The following is a 25,697-nucleotide window of genomic DNA, read 5'->3' on the forward strand; positions in this document are numbered from 1 at the left end:
CTCTGCTCCGCTCTGGGCAAGACCCTGACACACTGTCCATATATGGGCAGCGATGTCAGGGAATTCCACAGAGTCCCGGAGCAGAGCCGACACCAACGCTCTGCTCGGGACTCCGGCTCTGGGGAAGCCCCAGACATCGCTGTTCATATGTGGACAGCGATGTCAGGGAATTCCACAGAGTCCAGGAGCAGAGCCGACACCAGCTCTCTGCTCCGCTCTGGGCAAGACCCTGACACACTGTCCATATATGGGCAGCAATGTCAGGGAATTCCACAGAGTCCCGGAGCAGAGCCTGTACTAGCGCTCTGCTCGGGACTCCGGCTCTGGGGAAGCCCCAGACATCGCTGTGCGGGCCGCGTGCTTGAGACCCCTGATCTAACAGCTATTCATTAGGGCAGTTCCGCCCGAACCCCCAGGGTGCCCAGTGCCGCCCGAACCCCCTCATGCCCGGTGGCATCGCTAGCACCGGAGGGGGCCCCAATGATAGCAACAGCCACATTCACTTGTACCTGCATCCTCAAGACGCAGATACAAATGATTACTATAGGCTGTAGGCCACATTAGGCCTGCAGCCTATAAAGCGCTCGGAAGGCTCCCAGCGCCAGCCAGCATGATGATGTCACTACATCACACTGGTCTGTGCATTCTGACTGGAGCCTGCGCAGCGATCCGTTCGTCGCAGGAACTGGGCAAGGTAAGTGCAATATTTATTTTTGGGGGGGCGGGGGGGGGGGCTGTGCAGCACTATATATGGGGGGGTAGCGCTGGGTAGCACTATATAAAAGTGGGTGGATCGCTGTGTAGCACTATATACAAGGGGGGAATGCTGTGTAGCGCTATATACAAGTGGGGAGCGTTGTAGCACTATATACAAGGGGGGAGCACTGTGTGGCACTATATACAAGGGGGAGAGAGGGCTGTGTGGCACTATGTACAAGGGAGGGAGGGCTGTGTGGAACTATATAAAAGGGGGGCTGTGAAGCACTATATACAAGGGGGCTGTGTAGCACTATAGACAAGGGGGTGCTATGTAGCACTATATACAAGTGGGGGGAGCGCTGTGTGGCACTATATACAAGGGAGGGAGGGCTGTGTGGCACTATATACAATGGGGAGTGCTGTGCAGCACTATATACACGGGGGAGCGCTGTGTAGCACTGTATACAAGTGGGTAGGGCTGTGTGGCACTATATACAAGGGGGAGGGAGGGCTGTGTGGCACTATATACAAGGGAGGGAGGGCTATGTGGCACTATATACAAGGGGGGGCTGTGAAGTACTATATACAAGGGGGCTGTGTAGCACTATATACAAGTGGGGGAACGCTGTGTAGCACTATGTACAAGGGGGGAGCGCTGTGTGGCACTATATACAAGGGAGGGAGGGCTGAGTGGCACTATATACAATGGGGAGCGCTGTGCAGCACTATATACACGGGGGAGCACTGTGTAGCACTGTATTCAAGTGGGGAGGGCTGTGTGGCACTATATACAAGGGTGAGGGAGGGCTGTGTGGCACTATATACAAGGGAGGGAGGGCTGTGTGGCACTATATACAAGGGGGGCTGTGAAGCACTATATACAAGGGGGCTGTATAGCACTATATACAAGTGGGGGAGCGCTGTGTAGCACTATGTACAAGGGGGGAGCGGTGTGGCACTATATACAAGCGAGGGAGGGCTGAGTGGCACTATATACAAGGGGGGGGTGCTGTATAGCACTATATACAAGGGGAAGTGCTGTGTGACACTATATGTGTAAAGGATCTGCCAGACACAGCTTCTGTGTTGACGCCCGTGGTTATTCAGTCTGCATCTGCTTCTAGGTCTGATAGAGTGACTCGATCTGCTACCACTCAGGCTGGTAGGCTGAGGAGTGGGAGAACCTATCACAGCCTGGCCAGACGGAGCTAGCTCCCGCCCTCGGTCTATTTATACCTTCATTTCCTGCTCTTCCTTTGCCTGTGATTCTGTCTGGTTTCCTGGCTCTGCTGTTCCTGCTAGTACTATTGACCTCTGCTTCAAATTGACCCTGGCTTTACTGACTACGCTCCTGCTCTGCGTTTTGTACCTTGTACACTCCTGGTTTGACTCGGCTCGTTCACTACTCTTGTTGCTCACTGTGTTGCCGTGGGCAACTGCCCCATTTCCCTTAGCATCTGTGTACCCTTGTCTGTTTGTCTGTCGTGCACTTATTGAGCGTAGGGACCGTCGCCCAGTTGTACGCCGTCGCCTAGGACAGGCCGTGCAAATAGGCAGGGACTGAGTGGCGGCTAGATTAGGGCTCACCTGTCTGTCTCCCTACCCCGACATTACAATATGCAAGGGGGAGCGAGGGCTGTGAGGCACTATGTACAAGGGAGAGAGGGAGGGAGAACTGGGTGGCACTATATACAAGGAGGGGAGCACTGTGTAGCACTACATACAAGTGGGGGAGCGCTGTGTAGCACTATATAAAAGGGGGGAGCGCTGTGTGACACTATATACAAGGAGGAAGGGAGGGCTGTGTAGCACTATATACAAGTGGGGCTGTGCAGCACTATATACAAGTGGGGGAGTGCTGTGTAGCACTATATACAAGTGGGGGAGCGCTGTGTAGCACTATATACAAGGGGCAGGACAGGCTGTGTGGCACTATATACAAAGGTGGGAGGACAGGCTGTGTGGCACTATATACAAGGGAGGGAGGGTTGTGTGGCACTATATACAAGGGGGGCTGTGTACCACTATATACAACAGGGGTGAGCGCTGTGTAGCACTAGATACAAGGGGGGCTGTATGGCACTATTTACAAGGGGGGAGGGTTGTGTGACACTATCTACAGGGATCTGTGCATATATACAAGCAAAGAAACATTGCAAATGACAAAAGAATAAGCCCTGGTTTCCCAGGTACCTAACATATATTTGTACATATCATAAAACTTAACTATTAATTATATTAGAGAACAAACAAACACACATAGTGATTAAAAAACGATCAATGCGGACTATTGGTCCAAGTAATTGTATATATATATATATTGGTGATTTGGTGATATATCACTCTTATAATAAAGTCTATATGATGTATCAAAGCCACACAGTGTTTAAGGTGTCAGAGTTACACTATGTAGCAATTCCCTCCACAGATTCTATGTAGAGCTAATGAATAACCAATGCCTGGCTATGATAGGTGCCAAGCAGCGGCTGCAGTCCGCTTACAAGAGGACACTATACATTGGACTGCATTGATTTGTTCAAAATAAGGAATTCTCATAGACCCCACGACATGTTTCACCACAACAGTGCTGTCTTCAGGGGTATAGGGGCTTATGGCGGCGAGCATGAGAACATCTCCCTTTTTATAAGCTCCCTCCTCGTGTCGCTTAGAGCGGTCTACGTCATGACCAATCAGAGTGGCAAGGCCAGTCAGGCCTCCCAGAGACAAAATTGACAGGTGCATGCTCCAATAGAATATGTCTGAGTAGGCCAATCACTCGGCTTAGTCCACGCCTGCGCGATCCAGCAAGATACTAGCGACGGAAGGATAAGTACAGATTATACACCACTGCGCATGTCAGTGGACTTAACTTCTGCACAGCTTTTAGTAGAATGGATAGTGAACTTGGCTTCTAAGGGCAATTGATAGAATAGATTATAATAGAACAGATACAATACTTAGACTAAATAATAGACTTCCGAAAAGGAATGTCTAAATAAAATATTATTATTGCGAAGTACCAGAATTATCACTTAATTCCACTCTTCACTATACTACAGGATAGATATATTTGGATCTAACAGCTACATCTATGAGAATAGAAACATGTATATATAATATTCTTATAGCATTGGCAGAAAAAAGAAGGTTGGAACCAGCGCTGAGAATAATGAATCTGTTTAAAACAGGAAACTATTTCCAAGTTTTAATATTAATTTGAATAAAAACAATGAACAGAAAAATGGTGGTGACGGGCAGGTAATGTCCAAAAGTTCAGGGGGTGATGAGAAAATAGGCGGTAGCCTACGCGTTTCAGACCCTATCTGGGTCCTTAGTCATGGCTTGTAATTTGTCTGACTGTGCAGTCTACGACTTTTGTAGCCAGTCAGTCTCATGATTAATTAGTTAATTGCGTTTCAAACTGAAATGGGAGGAGTCCTGTGGAACGCAGTTTTGTATGTCATTTCCTGGGCACAAAATTTTTTTTTAGAGGTATGTTGAATTTTTTTAAAATACATATAAATTGTGTGCAAAGAAAATCTTTTGTATGTATGAACAATTAATTAGAGAATTGAAACGAGTGTACTTCTGTGTTAATATACACTGGGTTTAATTATTGTTTAGAACATAACATATCCCGGAAGCGGCAAGCGGCTCCGTGTTTATAATTTGATTTAAACAGGATAAATTGTTGCGTTACTATTTTCTTTTAACAAAAGAAAACGAGAAAAGTGACAATCATGGACTTTTTTGTTTCAGTGTGGCTCCTATAGGAAAAAACCTATAATGCTTTGTCATTGTATAGGTGGTTTAGCGGAATAAATTTATTTATTATTCTATAGTGAACTGAGAAACCACAACGAAAACGGGTGAAAAACTGACTGGCAAAGCGAGATGACACCTATTATGTAAAATTGTTGGAGAAACAATGGATAATTAATTTATTATTTAAAAAACTGAAATGAATCAGAAAGACGTACATTTAAAATGACAAAATACTGGTTTTTTCATTAATTTCTGTTTGTTCTTATCTATATTTTCAGATATTTTAAGTTATGTTTTTTAATTATTATTTGTTAAATATATTGGGAGAAAAATCTGGCTTATTTTATGCGTGTATGGCTTTGTAAATATTTCCAAATGGATGGATGAATTGTGTTATTCATCTTATGAGCTCTTTTATATTTTTATTTAATGGAGTTATTTTCATAGTTGAAAAAATTCTGTCTATGCATTTTTGACCTAATGTATAGAAAAACGGACTGTTGTAAATTTTATTGAGTCCAGATATTGTGGCCTTTTGTATGATTCCAGATTGAGATTGTTTTCATGACATCTTATTATAGATTTATCCCTTTATGTATTTTTTGAGAAATGCCGTATAGATGTGATGAAAGGTACTTTCATCCTGATTGATGATAAATTTAGATGATTGAATAAACATAAAGGAATCTTATAATTCTCGCATCAGGTACCGTTAATCTATGTATTTGTATTTGTTTTGTTTTTTGTTTTTTAATATTTTAATTTTTTATATTTATTTATCTATAAAAAACAGTATTAATTTTTTTATATATATTAAATTATTTTATTAAATTTTTGTACTTATTATGCATTGTTATTGCTTGTTGGTCATACTAACTTAGGTGTTTCTTTGGGATTAGTGATGTCCCGCCTGGAATATATGATTTTGGGAATAATACTAACTTTATAGAACTGGAGAATACTAGGTTAGAACGAAGACCACTATAACTCAAAACAATGGGCCATTGAGCATTGTGTATGGCACCAGAAGATAGGTAGAAACTGTATTCTTGAAATTAATAGTGAAACATGAGGTCTTTTCTAAAATTTAAAATTTAACCCTTTGGGGACCCTTGTCTGAAGTCTGAAGATCCAGAAGGCTTCTCTTGTATGTGTTAGATGTTTAATATCACCACCTCTTTTGGGGTTATGTATTTTTTCAATAGCGTAACAGGAAAAACTGTTTATTGTTCTGTTATGTTGAGATATAAAATGTTTGGCTACATTAGAGATGTTGACAATGTTTGGGTTACGGATGTAACCAAGGTGTTCTAAAATTCTTATTTTAAACTTTCTGTTGGTACATCCGATGTATTTCAAATCACATGCGATGCATTCGATTATATATATAACTGAGTCAGAATTACAGTTAATGTAATTATTAATGGTATATGTGTCGGTGTTAGTTGAATTTGAGAATACCTTTTTGGGTGTTGCATATAAGCACACTTTGCAGGGATTATTACCACACTTGAAAAAACCTTTTTGTTCTAACCAAGAACCTTTTGTTTTAATGGGGCTGAAAAAAGATGGAGAGAGTGTCGTTGCCAAGGATGGAGCTCGTCGTGCAACTATTCTACACCCATTTTTAAGGATATCTTCCAAAATCGGATCTTCACCAAGCATGGGTAAGTGTTTGTTCACGATTCTTTTTATTTTGTTGAATTGACTGCTCTGTTGTAACACTAAGGTGGGTGTGTTAGAGGTTGATTTCGGACTTTTGTTTTGGGACAAAAGAGTGTCCCTGGTTTTTTTGGCAATTGCCTTGTCTGCTCTGTCTAGGGACCAACGTGGATATCCCCTATTAGATAGTCTATTTTGTATATGTTGTTTCTCTATGTTAAATTGTATATCTGAACTGCAGTTGCGTTTGGCTCTGCATAGTTCACCCACTGGGATTGAAGCTATGGTCTTTTTGGAGTGATTACTGCCCGCATGTAAGATGGTATTGCCGGCAGTTGGTTTTCTATAAGTTTTTGTATGTATTTGGGTGCCATCTTCTCCCGTCAACTCCAGATCTAGAAAAAAGGTGTTGGTTTTGTCGAATGCATGTGTAAATCTAAGATTATAATCGTTGGAGTTTAGGAAATCCACAAACTTTTGGATGGCAGATACATCTCCCTCCCAGATGAACAGGAGGTCATCGATGTATCTGCCATACCAATTGATATTGTCTCCGAATGGATTGCTGGTGGAAAAAATACTTTGTTCTTCCCACCACGCCATAACCAAATTTGCCAAAGATGGGGAAAATTTTGCCCCCATTGAGACTCCCTTCAGTTGGAGATAATATTTGGTATTGAATTGGAAGTAGTTGTGTGTCATTAGGAAAGTGAGAATTTCCAAGATATATGTCTGTAATGATTCACTGTAGTTGCTATGTTTATTCAGATGATGTTTCATGGCACTGTGGGCTACGTTATGGGGTATGCTCGTATATAAGGATGTGACATCACAAGTTAGCCATGTGTATTCCTTTGACCATATTTTATTTCTGAAAGCACATAGGACATCTTTGGTGTCTTTCAAAAAACCCTGTGTATTTTGTGCAATTGTTTGTAAGAGGGAATCTAACCATTCGGAGGTTTTTTCTGAAAAAGACCCTATTCCCGACACTATCGGTCGCATGGGGGGAGGCGTAATGTTTTTATGGGTTTTAGGTAGGGCGTGTAGTATTGGTGTGATAGGGTATTCAACTGACATATATTCTGCCTGTTTTGATGTAAGGCAACCGCTATCTACTCCTACCTGTATCAGGTTTTTTAATTCTTTTTGAAAGCTGTTTATTGGGTTTTGTTTTAATGATTTATATGTACATTGATCTGATAGTAATTTATCAATCTGTGTTTTGTAATCTTCCCTATTCATAATTGTAATACTGCCTCCTTTGTCCGATTTTTTTATAATTAAATCTTTGTTGTCTTCAAGTGCTTTTGTTGCTTTTTTCAATTTGCTTGGGAAGTTGGACCTTCTTCTCTCTTTATTTATGGACTCAGATAATTGTTGTAAGTCCTTTTCTATGGATATTTGGAAGCGGTCCATTGTCTCAGTCCTTGATAAAATCGGGTAGAATTTAGGGTTAATGGTCTTGAAGTTGGTTGAGGTATGCACTTCCTTGTTTGGGGTTTCGGTGTCTAAACTTTCCAGACATAATATAGTCCTTGATTCTTGGAAAGATAATGGAGGTTCAGGAGAGTCTTCTATTCCCGTAAATTTTGTGTGTAAATAAGGTTCTGTGTTCGTATGAGCAATTGTTATTTCTGAAGGCTCATTTGTTTCTATTATGGTTGGCTCGTTGCTATGGAAATGTCTTTTTACAGTTAGATTTCTAACGAATTTATTAACATCCAACAGTGTGTTGAACAAGTTGAAATTTTGGGTTGGTGCAAAGTTCAGACCTAAAGATAAAACTTCAGATTGTTCTTTTGTAAGTTTGGTTGTGGAGAGATTGGTGATGTTCAGTTTGGATTGTAGTTCCTGCGGGTACGGGGGCGAACGCTCTGTTCTGGATGTACAGGATTTATGTTTGCGGCCGCCCTGCCTTCCCCGTTTTTTGACATATATTTTTTGTCATATCTGGGATTATTTTTTGATCTTTCTCTGGAACTGTCACAGTCTATGTCTTCATGTTCACCATCTCCCGATTCAGGCTCAGTGGAGCTAAAGCTTACTCTGTGTTGATATTGGCCATTTCTTCCTTGGTTTTTACGTTGTTTTAAAATCGGTCTGAATTTGTTATAGTTCCTCCCCCTGTTATTCCAATCATAAACCTCTTTGTTGGCATAGTCCCGTAGATCTCTTTGGAACTTGGTTCTTTTTATTTCTGCCATTGACTTGTCCACTTTGTCAATGCTGTTAGAGGTCCGTGTCTCTAGTGTGACATAATTTGGTGAGCTGGTAAAGGGTTCCAACTTTCTTTTGGTTATTGAAATTTCATCTTTAAGTTCTAGTAATTTTTGTTCTTCTTGTGAGATGATCAATTTCATCAGTTTCAGAGAGCAGTCAGAAAGGGTCTGATTCAATTCGGTACTAAAAGCTTCAGAATATTTGAAAGTGGGGGTTTTCTTCAAACGTAATCCCCTTGGAATCATGTCTTTTGTGCAGTAGTTTTTTAATGTTGTAAGGTCCCACCAGACCTTTGTTTCATGGATCATTACTTTTTCTAGTGTATGAAAGTCGTAGACTGCACAGTCAGACAAATTACAAGCCATGACTAAGGACCCAGATAGGGTCTGAAACGCGTAGGCTACCGCCTATTTTCTCATCACCCCCTGAACTTTTGGACATTACCTGCCCGTCACCACCATTTTTCTGTTCATTGTTTTTATTCAAATTAATATTAAAACTTGGAAATAGTTTCCTGTTTTAAACAGATTCATTATTCTCAGCGCTGGTTCCAACCTTCTTTTTTCTGCCATATCCCCCGCGTGTGCCGACACGAGGATCCGTGTGCTGACCACCCTACCTGTGACTAGGTGAGCTGGAGGAAATTCTCCCCCTTGTTTTTCTTATAGCATTGAATATATAATTGTTTATATATTGGAGATAGGCAGTACAATGGGAGATAAAAGTTGAGAACATTATCATTCTTATATGGAAAAAGTATCCATTGATGTAATAGGTAACTGCTCTGTAGCCATCAAAAAACATATATATGTGATTAAGGATAATAGTCTTTCTCTTGAGCAGAAATAATGAATGTATAAGATCAAATTAAATAATTACTTAATAAATAATTTACAGGACGGCACAGTGGATCGTGTATCAAATATCCTCATTACAAGAAAGCCATAAAAGTGAAGCCTTCGTTTAGACCATTAATGTGAATCCAACCAGCCTCTTCTTGTAACAATTTACGATCCAAGTTGCCCACTCTGGGGCCTAACTTGACCAAAGTGATCCCCCAAAATTAAAGAGAACTAGTGTCACCATTCAAGGGAAAACAACTCCTGATTTTTAGCCGTTTTTTCTATTGAGTCAATCAAAAACGGCTCCAAAAACAGCTCAAGAAGTGACATGCACAATGAGGCGTAAAAAAACGCCCCGTCGGAACAGAACGCCGTATTTCCCATTGAAATCAATGGGCAGATGTTTGTAGGCATTCTGCTTCCGAATTTTCAGCCGTTTATCGGGACATGTACGGCTCAAAAAACGGCTGAAAGAAGGCCATGTGTACATACCCTTATTTTCGACATTAGTAGTACAGAATTAAATACAGTTTATAGTATAGTACATTTCTGTGTGGGTTGAAAATGTTGCATGTATATGTTATTCATAATAGTTTTTTTCAATAGAAACTACATGGCAACTACATTGGGAATAACAGTAATGTTAATAAATGCTTTCATGATAATTAAGGTACTGGAACAATTTCAGCTTCATGAATACTGAATGTTTGTATAAATTGACTTGCTTTATTATATGCTTTATTTTTCAATGATTTACATATATTTTTTCCGTAAAAATCCTCCCTTCATAATGTTTCTTGCCTGATATTGTTGTCATTTTTCCTGACATTCAAAACTGACTATACAGAATTGGGGAACACTAAAGTCTGAAAATAGATCTAAAAGCAGGAAAACTGAGATTATTTTTTTTTGCAAATGTCTTTGGATGCGCTAATGCTTTAAATGTAAAAAAAAAAAACGCCGTCATCGAAATAGTCCTCCAATCCGACGTAGTCCAAAATCCGAATCTGTAAAAATACACAAACACAAAAAAAAAATTAGTAACACATAAGAAAGCAAAGCTATTCTTATACTTAGCTTTCCTGGGTCCAGTGCTGGAGCCAATGTATGTAATCCTATCCATAGCTATAGGGTCGTAGTTCTATAGATATGCTATGTCCTATTTACACATATACATACAAGCCCACACATTTTTTGGGGGGGACATATGTATTGGGGCTATTGCCCCTGACTTTTAAGACCTTAGTGATGCCCCTGGCTGCTAGTGCTTCATTGTTGGGTCACTTAGGAGACCCAGCGATGCAGCTGAAAGCCATGAGAAGTTGGGGGGGGCCCCAAGAAGAACTTTTGCACTGGGGCCCATGAGCCTTTAGCTACGCCCATGTGTGCTGCCTAAGTGGCGCTTGTGCTGCATATCCTCTTTGTGTGTGTGTGGCTTGTGTCTAGCGTGTCAGAGATGTTTAAATGACTGACGCCTGTGCGTTCTACGTGTGAGAAGTGCATGTGTGTACTGTGTCCTATTTTTAAAGTGGTGCACGTGCGTCATTTGTCCTATGTGTAAGTGGTGCATATGTGGCATGTGTCTTGGTTGTGGGTGGCACATGTGCAGCATGGGTCCAAGGTGTGGGTGGCGTGTGTTCAGCATATGGGTGGCATGTGTCCTGCATTGTCAGCACAAGGGAGGAGTGTGCTGGTTATGCTGGACTTGTAGATCCTCATTGCTCCACTGCATATTTATTTATTACTAGTTTATGCTGGGACTTATAGTACCTCAATATTCGAGTATGTAATTATTCATAATTACTATTTCCGGAACGCCCATTCACTTCTATGGAAGTTACAGAAACAGCATAGCTCAGCGAGCTTGGCTGTTCCCAGAATTACTGGCCACCTCTTCACTGATTCTCCAGCGGGATGCAGCAGTAGGCAACCTCCTCACCAGACAGGACACGGTCGGGGGACCCTCGTTCAGGATATAGGTTAATGTCCCAGAGGCGGTACCTGCATCCATAAGACTATGGATAGGCCATAAATGTCAAAGATGGGAATGATATATGATGCCAGGGCTGAATATAACCATTTACCCCTAACATCATATGTAAAGTAACTGAGAGGACACTCATCTTGACAACAATGATATAAAAGATATAAGCGTTAAATCCTACTCCGTATGAAGCCAGGTCCCCAAAACAACTCCCCTTTTTCGGCCGGCCGATATTTCTGAGTGAACAATGTGGCAAGTGAGCCTGTGTGCTTTCAAATGCCAGGGCTGAATTTCAGTCCCAGTCCGACCAGGGAATATTACTTACCAGATACTAGTTCCTCTCTCATAAGAGCCTCTGGCATGGAGAGCAGTGAGATAAGATCAGCGAGATAAGAACGCTTGTTGCCGTTAATTGCCCTGTGTAAACAGGGCAGTGATCAGCAGATCAAAGAGCAAACGCTCGTTCATCTGCTGACAGTATAGTTTTTAAAAAAACTAAAATATTATCGTTGTCGGCAGCACATCACCCGGTGTAAACAGGGAGACGCGCTGCCGACATGATATTAATGTATGGGGACGAGCGAATAGAGTAACGACCGCTCGTTCCCATACACAGCTCCTTGTGACTAGAGCAAATAAGCGCAGATAAATGAGCTGTCTCGTTGATCGGCGCTCGTTGCAACGGCCAAAATTGGCCGATGCACGAGGACCTTTAAACATTCTGTTGTAGAAATACCTGATGCACTGAGACATTGTGTGCATCGGATTCAGGAGCAGGCAGAATGAAGTTTCTCGCATACATAGTGGCTGTATTCAGTCTGTACGGCACTGAATACGGATATTCTCTAGCAATGGAGAGTAGCTGAGGGGCTAGGGTCAGCAGTTCAGGGACAGTTTTACAATTAAAGGAGCCTGAATTTTTAAATAAAATATAGTACAATATTTCCTAAAACTGCCTGCCCTATACAATATTAAAAAAAATAATGAAATGATAGTTAGGGTATGTGCACACACACTAATTACGTCCGTAATTGACGGACGTATTTCGGCCGCAAGTACCGGACCGAACACAGTGCAGGGAGCCGGGCTCCTAGCATCATACTTATGTACGATGCTAGGAGTCCCTGCCTCGCTGCCGGACAACTGTCCCGTACTGAAAACATGATTACAGTACGGGACAGTTGTCCGGCAGCGAGGCAGGGACTCCTAGCGTCGTACATAAGTATGATGCTAAGAGCCCGGCTCCCTGCACTGTGTTCGGTCCGGTACTTGCGGCCGAAATACGTCCGTCAATTACGGACGTAAATAGTGTGTGTGCACATACCCTTACCCTTTAAGACACCTTTTGACCACTAGTTACGATTTTCTGAATAACACTGTAGAGATCCTCTGCTGCTTCAGGGTGTCATCTTAGAGAGGAGATGTTGGGGTTCTGTGACACTACTGATGATATCAAATAGGAAGAGCAATAACACTATACAAATTATACCATTATATGTATACTGTGAATAGCTCCTATTCAGTACATTGTGCACTGCACTTTTATACAGATATTTATGAAGACACCAATAGAGAGTTTTCATTAATATGTTTTATAAGTAGATTATTGTTTGTCAAAAATATAATAGGAGAATTGTGTTTGTAAACAGATGGGATCGTATTCTGTTGAGATTTTATTTGTGAATTTACATAGATTGAATAACAGCGTCTGGCCTAAATTATAATTTATATTGTACATGAAAATACAGGATTTGTTCCATAATGTATGTGGTAAAGAAGACAGAACCCTTATGAAATGCAAATACTATGGATTTTAGATTATATATGAAGACGTGGTAAATAAGATCAGTACTGTTGGCTCGTGACTTATTATGCGGACAGCTGAAGTGCTGCATAATGGATGCTGGCAGGAAGAGTTCTAAGTCTGTGTACAACTCATTCATAAACAGCATGTGAAAAATTCTTATAGCATGCCAGAAAATGGAAAGAGTGACATTAAAAAATCAGGCACATATGACAAGTTTAATTTAAAGGGATTGACATGTGACTGTACCAACAAGGACAACGTTTTAGACGCTGATTGTGAGGTCCAAAACTTCAGTATTTTCTTTTTCAATAGTCTAATATGGTTTTATTGGGGATTTTCTCACATAGATCGGAACATCACGACAATGTCTAGTGTTTCTTGTTCAGTTACTGACCTGGCCGGAGGCTTTTCTCTTGTTAAATCTATACGTTCTTGTTGGGGACAATCCCTTTCACTACACACCTATGACTAGCCCTAATCTAAATCCAATAGCATTTCAGAAGGTCCAATCCCCTGGATTTGCTGAAGCCATGAACTCACAGATGCGCCATTGCCAGAGAAAGTGCAAAATGTTGCTCAAGTGCTTTCGTTTTGAGGCTGTGTAATTGCTAATAATTGATAAACTAGCTTGGAGAGATTTTCCTTCCTCCCTGGATAAATTGATTACTTTGGCTGAACAGATCAACATTCTCCTAAGGAGGAAGAGGAGCAATCGGGTGCAATAGGTTCGCTGGATACCTCAATTGGCACATACCTGCCAATAGATAACCTTCCCAATGTCCTTCACTTTTCCACTAAAATGTTGACCATACATTTGGAGACAGATGTATTTACATACTATTGTGACTGTTTAACCTGTGCCAGGACTTGCCTACAATATGCCAGCCTTGTTAACGTCTTCAGTAAGAAACCAGCAGAGTCGTCCATTCCTTAGAACTTCCTTCTGCCATGTCTCAATATATCAATGAAAACTTGAAGCAGTGGTTAATATGTAACACTATTTTTTCTGCTGGTCATTCTTCTTTGTAGGAATTCATCATAGTTCCCCTAGTATAAACTACTTGTGTCTGCTACCCTAAAGTCTGTCAGAGACATGCAGGACCCGCTGTCACTGAACCCGTCAGTGCCACTGACCTGACGAATACAGGTTTCAGCGCACGATACAGTTGCTGTGTATACAGGATACAAAGCAGCCGTATCTCAAACAGTTAAAATGATTTTTAATAAAAAGTAGTTAGAAAGTTGCACCAAAGACAATGATACACATTTTTATAAAAAAATAAAATAATTAATTTTTCAAAGGTGTACATAGCTTTTAACCCCTTAGTGACCAGCCCATTTTAGGCCCTAATAACCAAGCTATTTTATTCATTTTTCTATAGTCGCATTCAAAGAGCTATAACTTTTTTATTTTTTCGTCTACATAGCTGTATGAGGACTTGTTTTTTGCGGGATTAGTTGTACTTTTTAATAGCACAATTTTTGGGTACATATAATTTTGTTATTAACTTTTATTAACTTTTTGGGGGGGGATTATAAAAAAAACCTGAAATTCCACACTTGTTCTATGCGTTTTTAAATTGACGCCGTTCACTGTGCGGCGTAAATAACATGTTACCTTTATTCTATGGGTCGGTACGATTATGGCGATACCACATATGTAGAGGTTTTTTATGTTTTACGACTTTTGCACAATAAAAACACTTTTGAACTAAAATTATTTGTTTTTGCATCGTTGCTTTCCAAGAGCCGCAACTTTTTTATTTTTCCATCAATGTAGTGATTTTTTGGGCTTGTTTTCTGCGGGACGAGACGTAGTTTTGATTGGTGCTGTTTTGGGGTGTATGGGACTTATTGATTCATTTTCATTATGACTTTCTGGGGGGGCAATGGAAAAAAACTGCAATTTCGCCATTGTTTTTTGCGTTTTATTTTTACGGTGTTCACCTTGCGGATTAAATGACATATTAACTTTATTAATGGTGTCATTACAGTCGCGGCAATACCATATATGTGTACTTTTATTTATTTTTTACACGTTTACTAAATAAAACCACTTTTTATTTATTTTTTTACTGTAACTTTTATTATTAATCTTTATTTCACATTTATTATTTATTTCACTAGTCCCACTAGGGGACTTTACTGTGCGATCTTCAGATCGCTGCTATAATGCTTTGGTATACTTCGTGTACCAGAGCATTATTGCCTGTCAGTGTAAATCTGACAGGCAATCTGTTAGGACGTGCTTCCGTCGCGTCCTAACAGGCATATGTCCAGGGCAGACCTGGGGGCTTTTATCAAGCCCCCGGCTGCCATGACACTCCATCGGAGACCCGCGATTGCATTCACAGGCCGCCGTGGGTGACAGAGGGAGCTCACTTCCTCTGTAAACAAGTTAAATGCCACGGTTGCTATTGACGGCGGCATTTAACGGGTTAAACGGCCGCGATCAAAGTAAACTTCGATCGCGGCCGTTGGAGCAGGAGCTCAGCTGTCATCAGACAGCTGAGCCCCGGCTCCAGCCTGCACGGGAGACCCGTGCAGGACTTAGACTGGGCTCACGTGAAAAGGCGTCAGCCTAGCCTAAGGCCCCTTAGTGACTCACGTGAAAAGGCGTATTGGTGGTCACTAAGGGGTTAAGGAGTCACAGTATTGACCAAGCAGGACTTGAGGGGAGCATATATTTTAAACCATGCCAAAATGGCTGATGGATGGAAAACACAATTTTACATGAAAGCATGTCTCAAAAATGTAACCTGTCTATCATAAAACTAGTGTTTGAAATGCAAAATCTATTTAAAGAGAACCTTTCACTATCCCAGACATGTGCAGCTGAGTGCACCATCTTATAGGCGCTGCTGCACAGACCTTGGGGCACTTTGAATAAGCAATGTAGTCTGAGCCATTCTGGAGATATTTGTGCCGTTATAATTGGCGCCCAATATGTAAATTAGCCCCTGTACTGTCAGAGGGTTGTTCCTGTACATGAAAAGGCAAGGGGCATGATAGTCAGCACTCTGACACTGTCCAATCAGCTGCGGACAGAGTGAGAGCAGGGGGGGTGTGCGTGCATGCGTGTACACGTGTATGCGCGCGCTCTTCCTCTCCTCCTCTCTCGCAAGATCACACAGTCTTCTCATCACAAAAGAAGTAGGAGAGTGGAGGAAAGCACGTGCGCACACGCAGCAGAGAAAGATCACACAGCAGAAGCCGCTCTAATACTGTCTGCAGCTGATTGGACAGTGTCAGAGCTCTGACTATCACGCCCCCCTGCCTTTCTATGTCCTGAAATTGCCTTCTGACCGTACAGAGGCTAATTTACATATCCGGCCTTATTATAACGGCACCGATATCTCCAGATCGGCTTAGACTACACTGATTATTCAAAGTGCCCCAAGGTCTGTGCAGCATCACCTATAAGATGGTGCACTCAGGTGCACATGTCTGGGGTCATAAAAGGTTCTATGAATCTATGAAATGCATTTCTCTTAATTGAATTTTCTCCAGGGCAAACAGAACAAAACCACATTTTTACTTTGTGCACAAGCAAGGTTGAGTTCACACCTGCGTCGGGTCATTCCGTTGTTCTGCTCTGTCAGAGGAGCAGAAAAAAAAAATACCGGAAGCAATGGTTTAGTTGCACCAGCGGCCAACGAAACCTATTGACTTTAATGGATTCTGTCGGCTTTCCACCATGGTGTCTGTGATTTTACCGGAAACAATAGCGCAGCATGCTGCAATATTGTTTACGGAATCTCAGCTGGACCTGTAACGGAGGCCCCTAACGGAGCATGTGACGCAGATGTGAACAGAGCCTAACCAAAGTACTATTTAAGAAAATGATAACATAAATCCACCTTGTCCACTTTGAAATTACAAATTAATTTCAAATGCAATAAACATGTAATTTATATTTCAGTTTATCATTTACACTACCAGTTACACATTAAAAATTACTTACTCTGTTTTCATTAACGTCAGGATGTTCCGGAGAATATTTTAATGTAATAAAATACAGACTAAATTTAAAATAAAGAGCAATCCTGCTGTTCAAAACACCCCCCCCCCCCCCCAGCGCTGCATCCACACTTCTTTAATGATTGCTAACCTTCAGATAAGGCATTGTTTATTGTCTGATTTTACCACATCACACTAATTTACTGCCCTATGTCATGGCATGCACATTATACTGCTGTTGTAATTACAGATTGTCACATGTTGCAATCTTTTCTTATACTGTTTGCGATGGGTTCAGGCATATGGGATGAGAAACAGTTTGTGCCAGTTTTTCATCTTCAAATGTACATAGAAATCAAAGTTACATATGTGCAAAATTCTATATTTTTGCAGGTAACTGGAATAATAGTGGTATGAGAAAGAAAGCTATTAGGCATTGGAATTATATGTGATAGCAGGATGAGGTGGAACATTTAATACATGGAGCCTTTTTAAATAGATTACCAATTGCTATAACAATTGCTATACAATAGCAGTAAAGATGTTTTAAGCATAGTTGACATTTGAATTTTTTTTCCAGGGACACTTAGGGTGTAGCTTCTTTGGTGGGTGTTTTTTTAATAGGAGCATGGCTTATCTGGTGGGTTTAGCGAATGGGGCGTGACTTTCTTCACAGAATTTCTTCATACAAATAAACTAACTAAAATGCCTGCACTAGTTTGGCTGACAACTGCTATGGTGGCCAGTGTCTCTCTCTGGTTATCCGTTTTTTTTACAGGCAGGTGATGTGTCACTTTATCACTAGGGCTAGGCGATATGTGCTTACCACTACTGGTAGTGTAAAAACCAGCGTAGATAGTGCCACACTGAGTGCCCCTTGTAGATGGTGCTCCATGTAGATAGTACCACACAATAATTCCTGTAGATATTGCCACAGTGTCCCTGTAGATAGTGCCACATGGCCGCCCTGTAGATAATGCCACAAGGCCCTCCTGTAGATATTGCCACAATGCCCTCTATAGATAATGCCACACATACCTCCAGTAGATGGTGACACAGTGCCCTCTGTAGATAATGCCACAGTGCCCTCTGTAGGTAATGCCACACTCCCTTTTTAGCTAGTGCCACAGTCCCCTCTGTAGATAGTGCTATACAGCCCCCTGTAGATAATGCCACATAGCCCCCTGTAGAGTAGATAGTGCCACACAAACCCCTTGTGGATTGTGCCACATAAACCCTTTGTAGATAGTGCCACACAAACCCCTTGTAGATAGTGCCACAAAAACCCCTTTGTAGATAGTGCCACACACACACAAACACACACACACCCTGTAGATAGCGCTACACTTCCCTCTGCCTGTAGATAGTGCCATTGGCGGTCCCTTCAGGAGCAAAATCCCCGGCCAGAGCATTGCCGATATCACTGTCCATATATAGATAGTGACATCAGGGGCTTCTCCAGGAGCGGAATCCTCTGCCATTCCCCAATCCGGGGATACTGCTCCAGGACGAGCTCCTGATGTCACTTTCCATATATGGCCAGGGACATCAGGGGCTCCCTTTAGGAATGGAATACCAGGCCAGAACGTCGGCAACTCTCTGGCCGGGGATTTCGCTCCTGGAGGAGCCCCTGACATCACTGTTCATATATGAATAGTAATGCCAGGGGCTCCTCCAGGAGTGGAATCCCAGGCCAGAGTGTCGGCAACGCTCTCGTCAGCGATTCTGCTCTAGGAGGCGTGAATGGAAGAGCAGGGAGCGGATAGTTTCCTGTTCTGCCATAGTATTCGATTGTATCTGCGTCCTGAGGATGCAAATACAATTCAATATGGCAGTTGCCTGGACACATCCAAGACAGTAATTTTCTGGGATAGTCTCTGTAAATTCAGGACAGTCCCGGAAAATTCTGGACTGTTGGCAAATATGTATAAGGTAGAGTATGAGTAGTAAAATCAATAGAACAGTTGTAGTTGCAACATCTGGATGGAATGCAGAATCCCGCTTGGAAAGCTTATCAATAGTACGCAAACACACTTTAATCACTCTCAAATTAACTACTAGAGCATAAAAACATTCTAAGCAAATTGTGCTCTGTATTTAATGAGCAGCGATTAAAATCACTACTGAAACATTCACTGGGCTGAAAAGGTGATCACACAAAAAGCATCCAAGGGTCACCAATCTTAGGAAACCATGTTACCGTTTTTATCCTACCAAGATCTTTTAGCTGGTTTGGAAAACCAGAAGTTCAAACTTTAGCTCAAGCAGCATTTGGATACTTGCCTTGGTGGTCATAGTAATCAAGGAATTTAATTGGATTAATATGTATGAGATCAGAAAAGAATTCCCTTCCAATCATCGGGACAAATGATTGATTTAAATTCAGGTAACAAGGATATTGAAGCATGAAATTATTTCTGTGAGTGTTATATTTAGAATGGAGGAATGTGAGGAGAAATTTGGTGTCCTCCGCCGAATAGGACCCAGAGATGTGCAATGCGCCATTGGATATTGGAGTATTTAAAACATGTAAGTACTAGCATCAACACTCCTGACGAAGGTTGCGAAACAGACGTATAGGTGGTACTTCTCTCATTATCACCGTGTCTTCTACAGGTAATTTACCTATGCGATATACAGAATTACCTTTTGTGGTTCACTTCTCTAGTGCTTGATTCTAGACATGTAGCCTAGATAAAGACTTGCCATTAATTACCATTAATATACTTTTAGTACTATTGACTTGCTGTTATGGTGGACTTCATCCCAGGATGTTTTCATCTTTTTATCCTGTTTGTTGTTTGGTGGTAAACAAGTTTGTCTTATTGTATTTATTAATAAAGAATAACTTTTTCTAGGCAAAAGGCTTTGTCTTATGGATGCATTTATTGCTAGCTTAGACAATATAGGTTCAATATTTAAATTACCAAGGATCAACATTTGTATTTTAATCCATTAGTGACCGCCCCATAGTGTTTTCACGACGGCCACTAACGGGCTTTATTCTGATGCAATAGCCTTTTTACGGCGCTGCATCGGAATAAATAAACAGAGCAGGGAGCCGTTAAATCTCCCTGCTCTCAGCTACCAGAGGTAGCTGAGGGCTGGGGGCATCCCTGCTCGAACGGGTGAGATCAATATTAGTATCAATCTCACCCGTTTAACCCCTCAGATGCGGCGCTCAATAGCGAGCACGTCATCTGAGTGGTTTTGGAGAGAGGGAGGGAGCTCCCTCTCATCCCAGCGAAACCCGGCGATAAGATCGCCGAGTGTCTGTCTTCTATGGCAGCCGGGGGGCTTAATAAATGCCCCCAGGTCTGCCTGAAGTGCATGCCTGTTTTACACGGACAGGCATAATACACTGCAATACAGAAGTATTGCAGTGTATTATAAATGTGATCGGATAATCACATAGTGAAGTCCCCTAGTGGGACTAGTAAAAAAGTAAAAAAAAGATTAATTAAAAGTCCAAAAAAAAAGTGAAAAAGAAAAAGAATAAAACACTTTTTCCCCTTACAAACTGCTTTATTATTAAAATACAAAATAAAGTAAAAAAGTTACACATATTTGGTATCGCCGCGTCCGTAACGACCCCAACTATAAACTTATTACATCATTTAATCCACACGGTGAACGTCGCAAAAAATAAAAAACCATGCAAAAATTGCTGTTTTCTTTGAATCCTGCCTTAACAAAAATGTGATAAAAAGTGATCAAAAAGTCGCATCTACTCAAAAATAGTACCGATAAAAACTACAAGTCATCCTACAAAAAAAAACGCCATCATACAACTGCATCTGCGAAAAAATAAAAAAGTTATGGCTCTTCAAATATGGAGACACAAAAACAAATAATTTTGAAAAAAAAGTGTTTTCACTGTGTAAAAGTCATAAAACATACAAAATCTATATAAATTTGGTATCATTGCAATCGCAACAACCCCCTGAATAAAGTTATTGTGTTATTTATACCACACGGTAAACGGCGTACATTTAGAATGCAAAAAAGTGTGGCGAAATTGCAGTTTTTTTTCTATTCCCCCCCAAATAAAAGTTAATAAAAGTTAATCAATAAATTCTATGCACCCCAAAATTCTGCTATTAAAAATTACAACTTGTCCCACAAAAGACAAAACCTCATACAGCTATGTCAAGGCAAAAATAAAAAAGTTATAGCTCTTTGAATGAGACGATGGAAAAACTTAAAAAATGGCTTGGTTATTAAGGTCTAAAATAGGCCGGTCATTAAAGGGTTAACATAAGCGTAGCTTAACTACCACTGTAGCAGCCATAGTGGCTGCTACGGGACCTGTGGCACAAGAGGGCCCATGCCGCCTGCAGTCACAACCCCCCATGCCCGGTGGCTCCGCTAGCAGCCACTATGGCTGCTACAGCGGTATCGACGCCACATTCAATAGTATCTGCGTCCTTAGGACGCAGATACTAGTGAACACTTTGGCAGAGCAGGGAGGTATCTCCCTACTCTGCCATTTACTAGGCTACAGGCCACTTTCCCTGCGCAGGCCAGCGTGATCATGCCGGCCTATGCAAGGATCCCGTCTGCGTTGATTCGCTCAGTTTGACCCGGGAACGGGGTCTAGGTGAGTATGACATTTTTTTGTTTGGGGTCGCTATATGGCGCTATCTGCAGGAGAGGGAGTCACAATATGGCGCTATCTACAAGAGGGGGGCTGTATGGCGCTATCCACAGGGGGAAATGTATGGTGCTATCTACACCGGGGGGGCTGTATGGCGATATCTACAGGGGGAGTGTATGGCACTATCTACAGGGGGAGTGTATGACATTATCTACAGGGGGTGTATCCCTATCAACAGGGGGCTCTATGGCACTATCTACAGGTGGGCTTTTTGGCACTATCTACAGGGGGCTATATGGCACTATCTACAGGGGTGGCTGTATGACGCTACATACAGGGGGGCTGTATGACGCTATCTACAGGGGGCTGTATGGCACTATCTACAGGCGGAGCTGTATGGCGCTATCTACAGGGGGAGCTGTATGGCGCTGTAATGATAGGGGTAGGGAAACAGACAAGTGAGCCCTAATCTACCTGCCACTCTGTCCCTGCCTACTTGCAACGACCCGCCCTAGGCGACGGGGTACAACTGGGCGGCGGTCCCTACACTCAGTAAGTGCACGAGACAAGCAGACAAGGGTACACAAAGCTAGGGAAATGGGGCAGTTGCCCACGCCAACACCGCGAGCAACAAGAGAGGTGAACGAGCCGAGTCAAACCAGGAGAATACGAGGTACCAAACGCAGAGCAGAAGAGTAGTGAGTAAGCCACGGTCAGTATGGAGCAGGATCAAGTAGTCAGGAGCTGTAGCTGGGCCAGGAAACCACACGAGAAGAATCACAAGCACTGGAGGAACAGGAAAGGCAGGCATAAATAGACAGAGGGCGGGAGCAAGCTGAGTCTGGCCAGGCTGCGATAGGCTCTCCCACTCCTAAGCCTGCCAGCCTGAGTGGTGGAAGCTGGAGTCAGTCTCAGAGGCATAGACTCAGGTGCCGACTGATTACCTATGGGCGTTAACCCCGCTGTGCCTGGCAGATCCTTTACAGTACCCCCCCTTTTATGAGGGGCCACCGGACCCTTTCTAAGTGGACCTGGTTTATTGGGGAAACAAAGGTGGAACTTCCTGACCAATACCCCAGCGTGAACATCCCGGGCGGGTACCCAAGTCCTCTCCTCAGGCCCGTATCCTCTCCAATGGACCAGGTACTGGAGGGAGCCTTGGACCATCTTGCTGTCCACAATCTTGGCCACCTCGAATTCCTCCCCCTCTGGGGTGAGAACGGGAACAGGAGGTCTCCTCGAGGGAGCCAAGGACGCTGAGCAGCGTTTAAGGAGGGAGGCATGAAACACGTCGTGTATTCGAAAAGATGGGGGCAACTCCAGTCGGAAGGAGACAGGATTGAGGACTTCAATGACCTTATACGGCCCAATAAACCGGGGAGCAAATTTCTTGGACGGGACCTTAAGGCGCAAGTTCCTAGACGATAACCACACCAGATCCCCGACCATAAACAAGGGGTTAGCAGAACGTCTTCTATCAGCCTGAGTTTTTTGTATGCTCTGGGACGCCTCTAGGTTCTTCTGAACCTGGGCCCAGACTGTGCACAGTTCCCGATGAACGACCTCTACCTCGGGATTGTTGGAACTACCAGGTGAAACGGAGGAGAACCGTGGATTAAACCCAAAATTACAGAAAAAGGGGGAGACCCCTGACGAGTTACTGACCCGGTTATTGAGGGAAAATTCGGCGAGGGGAATGAATGAGACCCAATCATATTGACAGTCAGAGATAAAACACCTTAAATATTGTTCTAGAGATTGATTAGTCCTCTCAGTTTGGCCATTAGTTTCAGGATGGAAGGCAGAGGAGAAGGACAGATCAATCTCCAACTTTTTACAGAAGGCTCTCCAAAACAATGAAACAAATTGTACCCCTCTGTCCGAAACAATATTGACAGGGACCCCATGGAGACGCAGGATGTGTTTGACAAACCAGGTAGCTAACGTCTTGGCATTGGGTAGTTTCTTGAGGGGCACAAAGTGGCACATCTTACTGAAGCGGTCTACTACAACCCACACCACCGACTTGCCTTGAGATGGAGGCAAATCGGTGATAAAATCCATGGAGATATGGGTCCAAGGTCTCTGGGGAATGGGCAAAGAACGTAGTAAGCCCGCTGGTCGGGACCTGGGAGTCTTGGACCTAGCACAAACCTCACAAGCGGCTACGTAGGCCTTAACGTCTTTAGGCAACCCAGGCCACCAATAGTTTCTGGCAATGAGGTGTTTGGTACCAAGGACGCCTGGATGACCAGATAGTGCGGAGTCATGGTTTTCCCTAAGTACCCTTAGCCGGAATTGCAGGGGAACAAACAGCTTGTCCTCAGGAAGGTTCCCGGGAGCTGAACCTTGATCAGCCGCGATTTCTGAGACTAAATCAGAATCAATAGAAGAAATGATTATACCAGGAGGCAGAATACAAGCAGGATCTTCCTCCGAAGGGGGGTTGGCCATGAAGCTACGCGACAGCGCATCGGCCTTAATATTTTTAGACCCAGCCCTATAGGTAACCAAAAAGTTGAATCTGGTAAAAAATAGCGCCCATCGAGCTTGTCTCGGGTTTAGCCTCCGGGCAGATTCTAGGAAAACCAGATTCTTGTGGTCGGTAAGGACCGTTACCTGGTGCCTAGCCCCCTCCAGGAAGTGGCGCCACTCTTCAAATGCCCATTTAATGGCTAAGAGTTTGCGGTTGCCAATATCATAGTTACTCTCAGTGGGCGAAAACTTCCTGGAGAAGTAGGCACAGGGACGGAGATGGGTGAGGGACCTGGTACCCTGGGACAAGACAGCCCCCACTCCCACCTCGGATGCGTCAACTTCCACGATAAATGGCTCCATTTGGTTGGGCTGAACCAGCACCGGGGCCGAGATAAAGCACTTCTTAAGGACCTCAAAAGCCTGGACAGCCTCAGGAGGCCAGTTGAGGAGATCAGCACCTTTGCGAGTGAGGTCCGTAAGAGGCTTAGCGATGACCGAGATATAGCAATAAATCTCCTGTAATAATTAGCGAACCCCAAGAAACACTGTAACGCCTTCAGGGAGGCAGGTTGGACCCATTCCGCCACAGCCTGGACCTTGGCGGTGTCCATGCGGAATTCATGAGGAGTGAGGATTTGACCCAAAAATGGTATCTCCTGTACCCCAAACACACATTTTTCGGTTTTCGCAAACAGTTTGTTTTCCCGAAGGACCTGGAGCACCTTCCTGACATGCTCAATGTGGGAGGACAGGTCCTTGGAAAACACCAGTATGTCATCAAGGTACACTACAAGAAAAACCCCCAGGTAATCCCTTAAAATTTCATTTATGAAATTCTGGAAGACCGCAGGAGCATTACACAACCCAAAGGGCATGACGAGGTATTCGAAATGACCTTCGGGCGTGTTAAACGCAGTCTTCCACTCATCCCCCTCTTTGATGCGGATAAGGTTATACGCCCCCCGTAGATCAAACTTAGAGAACCATTGGGCCCCCTGAACCTGATTAAAGAGATCAGGAATCAAAGGAAGGGGATACTGGTTCCTTACAGTGACCTTATTCAAGTTACGGTAGTCAATGCATGGCCTAAGACCACCATCCTTCTTCCCTACGAAGAAGAAGCCAGCACCTACCGGAGAAGTAGAGGGGCGAATGTAACCCTTGGCCAGGCATTCCTGGATATACTCTCTCATGGCTTCACGTTCGGGACAAGAAAGATTAAATATCCTACCCTTAGAGAGCTTAACTCCTGGTACCAATTCGATAGCGCAATCGTATTCTCTATGAGGAGGTAACACTTCGGAGGCCTCCTTAGAGAAAACATCAGCGAAGTCCTGCACAAACTCAGGTAGCGTGTTCACCACCTCAGGGGGAGAAATAGAATTAACAGCAAAACATGACGTCAAGCATTCATTACCCCATTTGGTAAGCTCCCCAGTATTCCAGTCAAACGTGGGATTATGCAACTGCAACCAGGGAAGGCCTAAAACCAAATCGGAGGATAATCCCTGCATCAACAGTACAGAGCACTGCTCCAAATGCATGGAGCCAACAAGGAGTTCAAAAACAGGGGTATGCTGTGTAAAATAACCATTAGCAAGAGGAGTGGAGTCGATACCCACTACCGGAACAGGTTTAGGCAAATCAATCAAAGACATAGCTAGAGACATAGCAAATTCC

Source organism: Rhinoderma darwinii, chromosome 5, assembly GCF_050947455.1.
Source record: "Rhinoderma darwinii isolate aRhiDar2 chromosome 5, aRhiDar2.hap1, whole genome shotgun sequence".
Taxonomy (NCBI): Eukaryota; Metazoa; Chordata; class Amphibia; order Anura; family Rhinodermatidae; genus Rhinoderma; species Rhinoderma darwinii.